Source organism: Pteropus alecto, unplaced genomic scaffold (genome assembly GCF_000325575.1).
Source record: "Pteropus alecto unplaced genomic scaffold, ASM32557v1 scaffold151, whole genome shotgun sequence".
NCBI classification, from domain to species: domain Eukaryota; kingdom Metazoa; phylum Chordata; class Mammalia; order Chiroptera; family Pteropodidae; genus Pteropus; species Pteropus alecto.
This window is the reverse complement of record NW_006430458.1, coordinates 215,478-224,448: the sequence shown is the minus strand read 5'-3', so window position 1 is coordinate 224,448 and position 8,971 is coordinate 215,478. Positions and strand designations below refer to the sequence as shown.

Here is an 8,971-nt window from a genome sequence, read left to right as displayed (position 1 = left end):
GGTCTGCATAGTCAAACTGGCCTGGTCTGTAGATTACTCGTAGAGGAGCCGGACTAAGGGACAATGGTGGCTGCTCTTCCAGTTCTAGTTCTGGTGCCAGGTAATGCAGACTATCTCAGAATGAATCCCATGCAAGCCTCTGACCCACTGCCAGTGTCCCAGGTGAGTGTCTGCAGATCAGAAAGCCTAAGTGCGACTCCTAGGGTTTCAGTCTCCTTCTGCCTCACCGAGACGTCCAGAATCCCCTCGGGTTTTTACAGTCAGAGTTATTGGAATCTCCTCTTCCCTGGGCTGGGACCCTGGGCTAGGGAGCCTCCAAATGAGACCAGGACCTCCGCTCCTTCAGGAGAGCCTCTGCAGCCTCGCTCTCCCTCCTGGTGATCCTCTACCACCTGTGGATGTGGGTCCAGCCCGATTCACGACTTTGCCCCTCCTACCGCCTTCGATGTGGCTCTTTTATATTATCAGACATAGGTTTTATGATCAGCTGGACTTCAGGCGATTCTCCACGTTCATTATTTTATAATTTGGTTGTAATTTCAATGCGGATCTGGGAGGAGACGAACCTGGCTTTTACCTAGTCCGCCATCTTCCTCCAAAATCCGAGACTCACAAAGTACAAATTTTTGACCACAATAGGAATCTATGAGTCACAGTAATATAAAGAAAACTCAAATAAATACATAAAAAATTAAATAATAGGGAAGAAAGGAAAGCTCTATTTTAAGTTGAAGCCAATTGATAAATCTATAGGGAGTAAGCAGTAAGAAAAGCAACGCTTGACAACTACCATAGTAATAATTGGTTCCAGTAAGAGTCCTGAATGGATGTTCCGTCTGTACCAACTACCACAGCAAGCACTGAGTCACCACAGTAACCATACTGGCCATGAAAATCTGAGAAAAGCTGGTTCTTAACATGTGCTGGAACTGAATAGCACTGACACAACACATGGAATTAACCTCAAGTATTCCTCACAATAAATATTCCTGGCAGCTTCAGTATATACAAATACATACATACATACATACATACATACATACATACATACACACACACAGACACACACACACACAGATATTTATGCTCTTTCTCTCTCTGTTTCACCAATCAAACTCTCAGGAATTCATTGAGATCAATTTGCTGTGAGGTTAACAACAAAAACAAAACATCACAATTCAACATATTCAATTCTAACCACACATATTTGAAAGTTACTAAATTATGTTCTTTTATTGATAGATTTTTCTGGAGATGTCCTGTAGAATTGTATCTGAACAATAATGGATAAAAGCTGATCTGAAAATACAGGCAAATGGTTGTTACACGTCAAATACCTTTTCCATCCTAGAGTAGCCTGTGCTTTCAAACAAAAAAGATTCCTCAAGGGGTCCTTCCAGGGGATAACATTCAGCCAGCCATTTGAGGCCATGGACTTTCCATCCTAGAACCACTGGTAAACATTGCTGTGACTTACTGGAAACCTCAGTTGGCCACATTTTGGCACTGTGCCAAGGTTGAGTGGTCCCTCTAACCCCTGCTGAGATCCCTTCAGTTATTCAGAGCTTTAAAAAATAGTCAATAGTGCTCAAACTGGTAGCTTCAAACAGCTCACAGTTAAGGAAGCTCTGCTGAATCACCTAGGTGTGGATGTGGTTTTATATTGGCAAGATCACAGGCAAGCATGGCATCATTGGCTATGTTTGAAGACCAATCTGTAATATCTGTTTCTTTTTGGTTTATTATTTGAATGTTTTTGGACTGTGTGTGATCGGATTGGTAATTGAATAAAATATGTCCAAAAAAATTCTCAACATCTATTGTTATACATTTGGCTGCTGACATTTCAGTGAAAATGTAATAATTAGTAATCATTATTTAAAATAATGACAGGTCTATGGCCATGCCACCTTGAACGTGCCCGATCTCATCTGATCTCGGAAGCTAAGCAGGGTCGGGCTTGGTTAGTACGTAGATGGGAGACCACCTAGGAATGCCTGGAGCAGTAGGCATTAAAAAATAAATAAATAAATAAAATAATAAAATAAAATAAAATAATGACAGTTATAATATCATCAAAAAGTATGAAATATTTAGAGATAATCTGCTCACAGATGTGCAACATCTACACACTGAACACTACAAAATATTGCTGAGAGACATTAAAGAAGACCTAATAAGTGGGGAGACATCTTATGTTCATGGACCAGAAGATTTAGTAGTGTTAAGATGTCAATTCCGCTCAAACTGATCTATAGTTTCAATGCAAACCCAGTAGAAAATACATAGACACCTTTTTAAAGAAATTGACAGGATAATTCTAAAATTCATGTAGAAATAAAAAGAACGTAGGCTATGAAAATAATTTTGGAAAAGCGCAGAGTTGAAGGGTGAACACTACCTGATTTCAAGACTCATATAAACTTTCAATCATCAAGACAGTGTGGTATTGGTATCAAGGTCGAAAAGAAGATAAAAGGAACAGAATAAAGAGTTAATACACCCACATGTGTATGGATATCTGATATTTACATAGATAAAAAGAAATTCAGTGGAAAAGGGAAAGTTTTTTCAACAAACGGTGCTGAACAAATGGATATCCATATGCAAATAAATTAACTCTGATCCATATATGCACCATATACAAAATACAACTCAAAATGGACGTTAGACCTAAATATAAAACTGAAAGCTATGAAATTTCTAGGAGAAAATTCTTGTGCTCTTGGGTTAAGTAAACATTTCTTATATATGACACCAAAACAAAATCTAAACTGTATGGGAACATATTTATAAATAGGACTTCCTCAAACTTAAAATCTTCTCTTCCAAAAACATGGTTGAGAGAATGGAAAGATCAGCCGAAGACTGGGAAAATTATTTGAAAATCACATATCTGACAAAGCCTATATCTGAAATATAGAAAATGACTTCACAGTCAATAAGAAATCAACAGACACTCTACTAAATAAATGGACCGACGATCTGAACAGACTCTTTATCAAAGAATATACAAATAGCAAGTAAGCACATGAAGAGATGCTCAGCATCATTAGTCGGGAAATAAAAATGAAAAGTACAATGAGATACAACTACACTGTTCTGAGAATGGCTAAAATGAAAAAACCTGAACATATCAAGCCTTTGCCGGATTGTGAAGGAGTGAACTCTCATACACTGCTGGAGGGAATAAAAAATGGTACTACTAGTGTGACAGTATCTTAACAATGTTATTTTTACATCTATTATATGATCCAGCAATTGCATTCCTAGGATTTAGATGAGAGAAAGAAAGCATATATCCATACAAAGACTTATACACAAATGTTTATAGAGCCTTTACTTAAAAGAGCCTTGAATTGAAAACAACTGCCTATCAAAAGATGGATGGATAAAACAAATAGTGGTATATCCATATTGTGGAATAGTACTTAGCAATAAATAATAGTCAACCATGCAACAACATGGGTAAATCTAAAAGTAAATAGGTTGACTATAAGAAGCCAGAGAGAAGAAGAAAACATTCTGTATGATTCCATTTACATGAAATTATAGGGAATGAAAATTAATCTACTGTGACAGAAGATCAGTGTTTGCCTGGAAACGGGGAGGGGTGGGTGGAACATGGAGGCTGAGTATAGGTAGATAGAAAGATTACGAAAGGGCAGGAAAAGTTTTTGGGGTGATGAATATATTCATTACCTTGGCTGTAATGGTTTCACAATGTATACATATGTCACAACCTAGTAAAGCATGTACTTTCAATATGTGCAGTATATTGGATAACAACCATACTTCAATGCAGCATTTAAACATATTTGAATTTTTCTAAGTCTTTGATGAAATGAAATGAATCAAGACAATTCCCACTAATATGCTCTTGGCATATATTAACAGATCCACATTATCACATTATGTCTTATCAAACTGATAAGCAACAACATATGTCCAAAATAGGAATAATCGTTTGCAATGAGATAGATCTAAATATTTAGAAAAAGTTGATAGATATTTCCATCTTAGGTAAAGAAATGAAAATGTTACCATCTGACAAAATAATCACTGTGATATTTAAGAATACTATGTAGTCTTTTTTTAGAGAACATGGCTGTGTGTTATTATGACAAGATAAATCTTAGGATAACTTATTTTTGAAAAATGATCAATCTTTTTACCTGATATTTTTAACTAATACATGAAAATTTCCTGACTTCTACATAATTTCACTGTAGGATGGATAAAAATGTGGCTACCTGGAAAGACTCCATATTACAATCTCACAATACCTTGCAAAAACAAAAAAATCCCTACATATTTCAACCATTACCCATCTAATGGTACTAATGGGAATAGTGATTTTTATTCATAGTCAAAATACACGTAAATTTATTGTACGACCATGATAAATATCAAGATCCTTCCTCAAGCTGGAAAATTCAATGTTTTTAGACAAAAAAGTCTTCTCTAAGACGAGCCTCAGGGCTATTGAAAAGCATGCAGCTGCTGATGGGCTCTAATTCCACCTGCTAAACCTCTTTCTCCTCCCCAACCCAGATGAGATCAAAGTAGCTTCTCTACTTTTAGGCTGCTGGTATGTGACCCCCACAGGAGCAATTCCACGACCTGCTTTTGTTCAAATCTATGAACTCACTTGAGCCATGCATCAGATCCCACCAGTGTTGTGACGTGTTGGGGTCTCCTGAGGACTGCTGCCCTTGAACCTGGAGTAGAAGCCTTGGCAGCCATCAGGACACAGATCCTCAGAACCTGCCTCCATGAACACCTGATGTGAGCTCTGCCACCGGCTTGAGGAGCTGCAGAGGGACAGACAGGTCCAGCATCACTATGCTCTACTGGTGTGACTATGTGCCCAACGCCATGCTAGGCACTGGGTTAGTGACAATGACACTGATACCAGTGAGTAGTGATCCTAACAAGCAGATGTTACAATGGGCTTCTCACCAGGGCCTTTTCTCCTTTCCTATTCTATCCCCTAACGACAAAGTTGAAAAGGAATAATAGGTGGCCTGAGTTCGCGCAGGCATCACGATCTCGCGATAACCGCAGGGCCAGGGGTCTGTTTGTGTCAATACGGCGTGTTCACAGCGATCCTGTGGGTTAAGCATCCTCGTCCCCACTTTACAGAGGGGGAAGCTGGACTGAGAGTGCCGTTGCCCGTCTTACCTCCCGCGCCCCTGCCTTTAGATGGAAAGTAGCTCCAGGACACCCCTGGAGCAGGACACCACACTCACTAGGGCCTGGCGCGACCATGGCGTTACCATGGCGTTACCTACGCGACCACCAGAGCACCGAACCCCAAAGCGGGAAAGCGGCAGCTCAGATCAGGATCCCTCGGTCTCCCCAGACCCCAGGGAGGTTCAGCGCCCACCGCGGGGACCCACACCCTCAGCTGAGTCCCAAACACCTGAAGGCTGGGACCTGCTCTACTGCCAGACCAGGTCACTCTCTATTGAAAAATCTCAAGGTCACTGGATTAATGTCAGGTTTCCGTGGCAACTGCAAAGTGCATGCTTATGCTCCACACTGGAATCACCTTTGCAAAGCTCATAGTCTCCTTGCCTTTTGCTAAAAGTAAAACATTTTCGCTCTTCAGAGAAAGCCACATGGGAAAGTATACTAATTAGAGGCACTACACTAGGACACTGGCAATTATTGGAAGCTGACCAGTCACTGGAACAAAGCACGCCCATGTCATCGGGAATTGTGTTTGCTTTAAAGAGACAGGAGGGGAGTATTATCAGTACGAAGATCCAGGGAGGTATCCTAGGGGTGTTGGAGATGAGCCAGCCTGGGAAGGTAAATGTATAAAATCACTCGCAATGCTAAACAGTTAGGCCTCTGTGGCAGAGAACTAAGAACTGTCTGTAATCATGTGACGGAGTGATATAGGCACATACACGAAACAAAAATGTCATTTAAGAAATATCAGTTATTTCAGGGAGGCAGGCCTAAAATATTACAGTCATTCAGTAGGCAGCAACCCTACATTGGTTTATCCTGGGGAATTCTTATCCATTTCTTCCATGTGGAGGGACATTCATGACCAAAACTCTTCCAACCCCTCTACACACTCACTCTCGCTCTTTTGCAAGAATAACTTCCCTCATTAGTGAGGCTGGAAGGAAAAGCAGGGATTGCATAGCCCAGACCATCTCCTTTCAAAACTCTTAGTAACAATCTGTGTTTAGGGGGCCTATGTTCTGCTCTGCCCCCGCGGTTGGGACTTACAATGGGCTCACTCCCCCTCTCCCCTTTTCTCTGTCACAGCAGCTCCCCTACTATTACTAAGGTCTTGCTCCAAAATACTTGAGTCATTAAGGAGCTCCCAAAATACACCCCTTCTCCACATCTGAGCTCTGAACCAACTAAGAAATAGGACGGAAGAATAAAGAATGCCATTCATCAGTTCTATTCCTTACAAATGTGATATTGGAGAAAATGGCTTAGATCTGCAGGCAAGGTGCTGCTTCTTAATTAACCCCAGAATGGGACAGATTTGTCCACCCAGCAGTCCTGGATTGAGACAGTGACAAAGGCTACAGACTGCAATGTGTATCTATCTGCTGCCTAGTGAAGGAGTCCTGTCTACATGTGCCCAAGGAAGGTGTCTTCCTTGCAAGGCTATCACTGAGCAACAGAAAGTGTTTCAGGGTGCCTTCTTTGAGGAACACTTCTCAAAGTGAATAACTACTCCTTGTTCTGATTGCATACTCACCAAGCCACATTCTGCGGATATGGCTTTCCATGTGGCTCATGGAGCCATTTGTAGTACCGGCCTCTCAATTCTTTAACATGTATGATTGCACTGAAGGCTCATGTCATGGAGGGAGATTGGGATGAGTTTCTAAGTTCCAAGAGTAGGGTGAAAAGCACATCATAAAAATTCCGTTGGTAATCCTTTCAAGAAGATATTGATGAAACGGTCAGAAGTCGATACCCACACATAGCAGCCAAACATAACAAAGACCTACCAAGGCTTCAAGGATAAGAGAATCTCTGTTTTAACCAATGATAAAAGACCACAGAAAAAGAGGAAGACTGTGCCCAGACCACAATCTTGGATATCCTTTTCAACTTTACAAAATCCTCAAACAATAGCCACTTATTATCTTTTGGGACTCTGTGGGGTTGACCAGGCTCAGCTGGGTGGTTTTCCGCTCCATGTGGAATTTGTCACCTGGGGCTACAGTCATCTGGAGGCTCCACTTGGCTGGGACATCCAGGAGAGCTCACTCACATAAATAATTGGTGCTGGCATCTGATGGGAGCTCAGCTGGGGCCGTTGACCAGAACACCTTGGTTCTCTTCTACATAGCCTGTCATGGGTTGGGCTGCCGAATAAAATATAGGACACCCAATTAAATCTGAATTCCTGATAAACAATAAATAATTTTTATGTATGTATGTTGCATGTAATATAACTTGGTTTATCTGAAATTCAAACTCAGCTGGCATAACATATTTTTACTTGCTAAACCTGGGAATCTTAAGAAAAAATCCTATGAATCTGTAGATTTAACGACCATCTGAGGTGACTCTTCCAATGGGGCGGGTCTGGGGAAAATGAGCAGATCAGATGAGAAATACAGACAAAAGCTCATATTAACACAGAAAAACTGGCAATAAAGACAAATCCGGTTGATGGAATGAAGTGGAAATTGACACTTGTATACACTGTTGGTACCAAACAGACATATCTGTTTTCTAGGGCCCATGTTATTACAACTTAGAAATGTGAATGGCCTTTGATACAGAAGTCCTGTGTCTATCAACAGGAGCATTTAAGGTGAGGGTTTAGACAAAGATCATCAAGGTAATTCTAACGGGCATCGAGGTTAAGGGGCCCTGACTGAGGGGCAGGTCATGTTGACACATGAGTTTCTTGTTCCAGGAGGAAAGACAGCTACTATGTATGAAGGAGCATGTTTAGAGGGGCCCAACTCCAGGTTCTTTGTGTTATTGGCTGGATTTAATCCTCAAGACAATCCTGGTGGTGAAGTATCACTATCCTCTCGTAACGGACATATGTGACTCCAAAGCACGGGCTCCTGGGCACACAGATGGCAAAGAGGTTGCCTGCTTCCCATGCCGCTACCAGAGACAGGGATGGGACCTGGCAGCCTAGGCGCTTTTAGTTGCTGGTGGAAGAGCATTAGCAAAGGGATCCAGACACATACTGCTGAGGTGGTTAATCTCTGCTCTTTCAGTGTTTACCCACCCTGCAGCAGGAAGCCAGGCTTGGTGCCCTTTCCCCTTCCCTCAAGGGAGGTTTGTGGCAGGGTTGGAAGCAGAACCTGTCCGAAGTCCATGTTTCTTCTGTCCTTCGGGAAAGCTTAATCTCATGTGGAAGATAGGGCTGCTTGTACTTGGTGGGCAGAGGAAGGCCCCTAAAGACACAGAATGCAGTCAGGAAGGGAAGGAAGTACAGGTTCCTTCAGGAGTAGGGACCTGATCACTGCTCCATAGCAACACTTAGAGTGGCTCTGTGGATGGTCCGTTGAGTCTGGGCATCTAGCTATGAGACAGATTTTCCTGATTGGATCAAGGAGGGATGCCACAGGATCAGGTGGCATGAAGACACTAGGCAGCTAGGCCAGTGGTCACCTCAGCCCTGAGTAGTGTGGACAGATGAATGACGGGGCCTCCCTGGCTGCATCTGGAGGATATATTCCGACGAGTGGGACTGCTTTGTTAAAGAGCATGAACATTTAACAATTTTAATACCATCCGTTGAACTTTAAAATTTCATTGCTAATGTGTACCCAAACAACTACAAGATGAAAGCACCTGTTTTTCTAGATCTGTGCAAATAATAGTTTTACAACATTGTTTTCATATTTGGTAAAGTGACATCCTGTTGTTAGAAGATTAGAATACTTTTCATTTTCCATTTCTCATTTCCCTATAAATGGCATATTTCACATGTGTATTTCTAAATATTTCATAAATG

The 8,971-nt window shown here is 41.5% G+C and overlaps 1 pseudogene; it reads left to right on the top strand.

The window, feature by feature from the left end:
- The first annotated feature begins 1,893 nt into the window (after positions 1–1,893).
- LOC112479675 lies at positions 1,894–2,012 on the top strand (annotated as a pseudogene).
- Positions 2,013–8,971: the final 6,959 nt, after the last annotated feature.